The sequence below is a fragment of the Triticum urartu genome, chromosome 5, assembly GCF_003073215.2.
Source record: "Triticum urartu cultivar G1812 chromosome 5, Tu2.1, whole genome shotgun sequence".
Lineage (NCBI taxonomy): Eukaryota > Viridiplantae > Streptophyta > Magnoliopsida > Poales > Poaceae > Triticum > Triticum urartu.
Genome location: NC_053026.1, coordinates 506394277 through 506401812, shown reverse-complemented (window position 1 = coordinate 506401812; position 7536 = coordinate 506394277).

Sequence of the window (7536 nt, the reverse complement as noted above, 5' to 3'; positions counted from 1 at the left end):
TCAGATAGATATACGAGAACTTGTTGTTCAACCAATCTCTCGGAGAAGGAGAGGTGGTCGATATCACTTCTCTCTGTATATATGCATATATGTTCATGACGATCTTCTGTTTCCTTCGTTTGCTTACTAGCTAGCTAGCGTGTCTAGTCCTCTCTATATACGTATGTATAGTACATAGCATCGACCAAGCACGGACATAAGAGAGGACACTTCTCTTTATTAATTATAACTAGCTAACACAATATATGAAACACCTAAATTAACCCCGCAAAACCCCCAACCCCCCCCCCTTTCAAAAAAAAACAAAAACCCCAGCCACAGAAGTGCTGACGCGTGGATGCCTATTGGTCCCGGTTGGTGCCACCAACCGGGACCAAAGGGTCTCCTGACTGGGCTCTGCACACTGCCCACGTGGAGGGCCTTTAGTCCCAGTTCTGGATTGAACCGGGACTAAAGGGGGGAGGTATTAGTACCGACACTTTAGTCCCGGTTCCGGAACCGGGACTAAAGGCCCTTACGAACCGGGACTATGGGCCCTTTTTCTACCAGTGTGAGTATCTGGTATGGGCACTCCCCTTGGCAACAGCCAAGCTTGGGGGAGTGCCCCGGTATCGTATCACCATCACTTTTATCTTTACCGTTTTTCTTAGTTCGATCCTTTTGATAATATTTTGATATAGTAGAATAAAGTTTTAGTATGATCTAGTTATGAGTTTTGCTTTATGTTCCTTCTATATAATCGAGTCCGTGAGCTATATATAATAAAGATTAGTGTTGAGTGAAGGGCTTGATTATTTTGACATAATCTTGAGTGAATAAAAGAAAAGAGAAAGAATAAGAAGGAAATAAAAGAGATCATAAGGATCTTATGGAGAGTAATGAGCTCACATATAAAAAGTATGATGAATAAAAGTTGTTGAGAGTTGACAAACATAGTTCTGGTCATTGTTGCAATTAATAGGAAGTAATAAAGAAAGAGAGGTCTTCACATATAAATATACTATCTTGGACATCTTTTATGATTGTGAGCACTCATTAAAATATGACATGCTAAAGAGTTGACGTTGGACAAGGAATACAACATAATGGGTTATGTTTTCTTACATCTGAGATAAATTATATTGTCATGGATCATCCAACATGATTGAGCTTGCCTTTACCGCTCATGCTAGCAAAATTCTTTGCACCAAGTAGAGATACTACTTGTGCTTCCAAACACCCTTAAACCAGTTTTGCCATGAGAGTCCACTATACCTACCTATGCATTGAGTAGGATCCTCCAAGTAAGTTGTCATCGGTGCAAGCAATAAAAATTGCTCTCTAAATATGTATGAATTATTAATGTGGGAGGAAATAAGCTTTATATGATCGTGTGATATGGAAGAAATAAAAGTGACAGACTGCATAATAAAGGTCCATATCACAAGTGGCAATATAAAGTGACGTTCTTTCGCATTAAGATTTTGTGCATCCAACCATAAAAGCGCATGACAACCTCTGCTTCCCTCTGCGAAGGGCCTATCTTTTACTTTTATCTCCTACCTTAAATAAAAGTCATGGTGATCTTCACCTTTCCTTTTTACATTTTATCTTTTGGCAAGCACAACATGTTGGAAAGATCCTGGTATATACGGCTAATTGGATGTGAGTTTTCATGAACTATTATTGTTGACATTACCCTTGAGGTAAAACGTTGGGAGGCAGAACTATAAGCCCCTATCTTTCTCTGTGTTCGATTAAAACTCCATACCCATAAGTATTGCGTGAGTATTAGCAATTGTAAAATACTATATGATAGTTGAGTATGTGGACTTGCTGAAAATCTCTTATATTGACTCTTTCCTATGTTATGATAAATTGCAATTGCTCCAATGACTGAGATTATAGTTTGTTAGTTTTCAATGAAGTTTATGATTCATACTTGAAATTGTGATTGAACTGTTACTCTAGCATAAGAGATCATATGAAAAGAATTATATAAGTTGCTATTCTAAGAATGATCATGATGCCCTCATGTTTGTATTTTATTTTTATCGACACCTCTATCTCTAAACATGTGGATATATTTTTCGATTTCGGCTTTCGCTTGAGGACAAGCGCTGTTGGGGATATTACTACTGGACGTAAACCGGCCAGGAGTAGTCGGGTTAGCTTTACGAAGATTAGAAGCCCCTGAAGATGTAAGAATGATGGCGCTTGACAAAGGCCCAAGGCCCAGAGGCGAGTTAAGACCTATAGATGTAAACTGACCTAATTATGTAACTTGCATTGTAAGATAGGAAGTGTAGAGACCGAACCGGGCACGTTTATGATCCGGTCTTGGGACTCTGTAAACCGGTGGGCGTCAACCTATGTATATAAAGGGACGATCCGGCCGTGGTTTGAGGATGACAGACAACAACTCGAGATCCAGAGAAAGCGGATTCGCTCCCTGGCCTTCGAAACCCTGGCAATACCAATCACAACTAGACATAGGCTTTTACCTGCATCGAAGGGGCCGAACTAGTATAAACTCCCCGTGTCCCCTTGTCCGGTTTAACCCCTTTAAGCTAACCCGTTGCGATGGCTCCACGACTAAGTCCTTTTACAAGGACATCTGCCGTGACAAACCCACGACAGTTAACCGTGGTGCCATTGCATGATGGTTTAGAGTTCTTGAATGGCAGCTTTGATGGTCTCAAGGGATACGCTCTGGGCCAGATGACGAAGAGTCGTCGCGGAAAGCTCTGCATCGACAACGCAGGATGGGGTTCTGAGGCCGATTCAATCGAATACGGGTACCAGATCCTCTTTGGTGGGATTCACGTCTTCATCGGCAAGATTGGCGAACCGGCCCTTGAGCCGGACATGTGCACCGACATCATTGAGACGGCTCAGCGTGCAAGCCCTTCACCGGTTCAGCCCGTGGTGAAGAATGTTTTCGTAGGCGTCATCCATGGAGCGGATCGAATACGAGGGTAGACCGGCGTCCGATGGAGAAACCGTTGTCTGTTCCGACGACGAGTCTTCTGGAGAGACTCAATCGCTCTATCAGTTGTAGGATGGCCGGATTAGTGGGGGATCCGAGGGCAACAGTATTCTGGACTCCCCTGATCTGCCAAACCGGGCCGCTATCTTCATGGCCGGTACACAGTCGGCGCCTCATTCCTCAGCTGCCATAGCAATACTATCCGGTTCAACAACGGCCACGCCGGCAGGGGAAGGAAGCTCTGCGCCGCCTCCGGCTCAAGTCTTGTCTGACTTGTTCGACGCTTTGGCAACATTGATGGCCGTAGAGGTGGATGTAGCAGCCCGGGATCAGCACAACGCAGAGATTGCAAAGGTGAAGGATCAGATAGCTCAAGCTAAAGCGGACCTAGCAGCAGAGAACGCTAGGATGGCTACAGAACGGGCCAAGTTGGAAGCTCAGGCCTACGGGTTAGGCTGGATCAGAAGGCTTCCGGAGAAGTCATGAGAAGAAGGTACCGATCGCATCTCCTGTCGGGTTATGAGGCACGAAATCTCTTCAATACGCCAGGAGCAGGAGCGCCGGTTCAGCCGCGCACGATCACTAGTAGAAAACAGGGCTATGGTCCAGGCCGGCTCAGCCCATTAGTCCCGGTTCAGTCTAGAACCGGGACCAATGTGGGCGTTGGTCCCGGTTCATGAGCCCAGGGGGCCGGCCGGGCCACGTGGGCCATTGGTCCCGGTTCGTCTGGACCTCTTGGTCCCGGTTGGTGGGACGAACCAGGACCAATTGACCTCGCTCCTGGCCCACCACCATTGGTCCCGGTTGGTGGCTTGAACCGGGACCAAAGGCTTCCCTTTAGTCCCGGTTCATGTCATCAACCGGGACCAATGAGGTGCCTATATATACCCCCTCGCGCAAGAGCAGAGCACAGTGCTCTATTTTTTCTGGCCGAGGGGGAGAGGGCTTTGTGGTGCTCTAGCTCACCTCCTATGCACATGAGGTGTTCGATGGAATGCCCGAGCCACACTACTTAAGATTTCTCCTCTCGAAGCTCGACCTCCAAACTCCATTTTCCTCGAGATTTGTCTAGATTTAGCGGTCCGTCATGCCCCGTCCCCATCTTCACCGCCGTCGATCACCCGCGCCGATCTCATCACCGACACCACCGTGGTGAGCCTCTTGTTCTTATCTTCTTTCTGAAAGGAAATATGTCTGTAACCGCGCTAGGCCAGAAGGAAGCATCTCCATGGGCCATCAAACAGAGGATGTTATCGGGTTTTGTGTTGACTTCATTCCTGGCCTTAACAAGATAGGTCTCCCTAAATCGCGGTATGAGGGGAGACTGACTGGAAAAGGCACTCTTGGAAGAGAGTCAATAATATGCAGGGACGGATATTCTTGGTCTCAAGCACAGTACACAGTTCTGCAGAACTCTACCTCGGTGACCCCGTATGTCTATGAACACAAGAACAGTCTGCGCTCCAAACACCCGGAGCAGTGCGACGACTGGATTACATGTGAACACATCAGGACTTTCAGCAGTTGGTTGGAAACACATCTCAGAGGTGACAACACTGTTTGTGATGAGTTGTACTTGTTGTCCAGGGGACCATCTTTGACTGTATTGACTTACAAAGGATACGAGATAAATGGGAATACATTTTACACGATCGCCCAAGATCAAAAGAGAACCAACCAAAACAGCGGTGTCCGCTTTGATGCAGCAACCGAGAGTGGAAAGGACGCATATTATGGTTACATAGTGGACATATGGGAACTTAACTACGGACCTGATTTTAAGGTCCCTTTGTTTAAGTGCAAATGGGTCAATCTGTTAGGCGGCGGGGTACAGGTAGACCCACAGTACGGAATGACAACAGTGGATCTGAAAAATCTTGGGTACACTGACGAACCGTTCGTCCTAGCCAATGATGTGGCACAGGTTATCTATGTGAAGGACATGTCTACCAAACCAAGAAAAAGAAAAGATAAGGAAGCGAATACATCATACGATGAGCCAAAGTGCCACATAGTTCTTTCAGGAAAAAGGGACATCCTGGGAGTGGACGGCAAGACAGACATGTCTGAAGATTATGAAAAGTTTCATGAAATTCCTCCCTTCAATGTCAAGGCTGACCCAAGCATCCTGATAAACAATGAAGATTATCCATGGTTACGGCGCAATAAGCAAATGACACAAGCGAAGAAAAAGTGAAGACTTGCTCCCGCAACTATTATGATGATACCATGCCAAATTTGTAACAGATGAACATGCTACCATTGTCCGTTTTATACATGCACATGCTATGTGATTGAAATTATGATACCATGCCAACTTTCAACCTTTTCAGAGTTCATTTTGAAATGCTTTCCAATTTCAGAGTCATTTAGCTCAAATAATGAATTAATAGCAAACAGAATGAACTACAAAACTTTTATGAAAATAAAAACAATAAATTAAAATATTATGTTATGATCAACTAAAATAAAACTATAATATTCTTCAATAGAAAAAAGAATATAATTTTTGTGACCTAAAATCAAACTATAAGTATTTAATTGTAAGTATAAATAAAAAATAAATAGCAAAGAAGAAAAAAAATCTATTTTATAGTAAAGTTATTCATAAACTAGTGATTCACACAAATTTTATAAAATTCAAATTTAAACTATTCAAAATTTTAAAACTAATGGCACTAACAGAAAGTTTATAATTTTTGTGACCTAAAAGCAAAAAGAAATCACTAAAAAACTGTAAGTATTTAGTTTGTAAGTATAAATAAAAAATAAATAGAAAAAATTCTATTTTTTTTTATAGTAAAGTTATTCATAAACTAGTGTTTCACACAAATTTTTAAAAATTCAAATTTAAACTATTCAAAATTTTAAAACTAATGACACTAACAGAAAGTTTATAATTTTTGTGACCTAAAAAAGCAAAAAGAAATCACTAAAAAACTATAAGTATTTAGTTTTAAGTAGAAATAAAAAAATAAAAAACCAAAAAAATGTAGAAATAAAAAAGAAAAAACCAAAAAAATGCCACCTACTGGGCCTCCACGGCCTGAATACGACTAGAAACCCTACATGGGCCAGGATTCAGGCCCGCAGAGGCCCAATAGGCCCACAGGCAGTAACAAGTTTAGGCCCGAAAGCCTGCATTAGAGAGGAGCTCGAATGGGGAGGCACAGCCAGCGCTTATAAACAAGTGCCGGCGCCCTTCAGCTAGCGATGTGGGACTAAACTCAGCTAGCGATGCAGCACAAGGCCATTGGTCCCGGTTGGTGGCACCAACCGGGACCAATGGCCTTTGCTTCCCGCCCTTTCGGCTGCCGAAAATTGGCCTTTCGGTCCCGGTTCGTCGCACCAACCGGGACTAAAGGGAGCATTAGTCCCGGGTCGTAGCACGAACCGGGACCATTGCTCTGGCTATATAAGCCACCACTTGTGAAATTTTGGCCAACCGCTCCCATTCGCCTCGACGCCCCCAGGCCGTTCGTCGTCGTCGTCGCCGCCCCGAGCCCGTCGTCGCCCCGCGCCCGCCGCCGTCGCCCCGCCCCGTCGCCGCCCCCGAGCCCGCCGCCGTCGCCCCGCCCCGTCGCCACCCCGGCCCGTCGCCGCCCCGAGCCCGTCGTCGCCCCGCGCCGGCGCCCTTTAGGTTGATGATGTTTTTTTTCTGTATATATGATGATGTTTTTTGATGATATGATGATGTTTTTTTTCTGTTGATGATATGATGATGTTTTTTTTCATATATGCATTTTTTCATATATGTATTAATTTTTTTAAGTTGGTTAGTAGATATCGATTTTAGGTTAGTGCATTTTATCACTGATTTTAGGTTAGTTGATCCGCACCGTGCATTTTATGTTTGTTGCATTTTAGGTTAGTGCATTTTATGTTAGTGGGGAGGAAAAAGTAAAATAAGGAAAAGGAAAATAAGTAGAGAAAGAAGGAGAAGAAGAAGGAGAAGACGAGGAGAGGAAGAAAAGGAAGAGGAGAAGAAGAAAGGAATAGAGGAGAAGAAGAAAAAATAGAATTTTTTTTCTATTTTTTCTTCTTCTCCTCTATTCCTTTCTTCTTCTCCTCTTTTTTTTCTTCTTTTTTTTCTTCGATCTTCTCCCCCTCCCGATAGGAAAGTTTTTATAGAAAGTTACAATTTTAGAAAAGTTTTATATATGCAAAAATTACAATTTTCTATTTTCTCTTCTTCTCCACTATTCCTTTCTTCCTTCTCCTCTTCTTTTTCTTCTTTTTTCTTCTTCTTATTTATTTCTCCTCTTCTCCACTAATCCTGAGCACCCTGAACGGACACGAGGCACGCCAGGCTCCATTCCGTGGAAGGTTGGGTTTCCGGACGCAGGCGGTTACAAATCCCATGAGAGGAGGAAAAAAGTGCAGCAGACCCGAATGCAGGCGCTGCAAGCAAGGGTAGACGCGATAGAGGAACGAGAAGCAAATCGCAGCAAACGTACTGCCGAAGCCTCCCTCGAAGCTACCCCGCCATCTCAGCGCAGAAGCAGCGTGGCTTCCACCGAGCTGCTTCAGCCGGAGCATGCCTTGACGGCTCCTGCCAGCTATCCCGT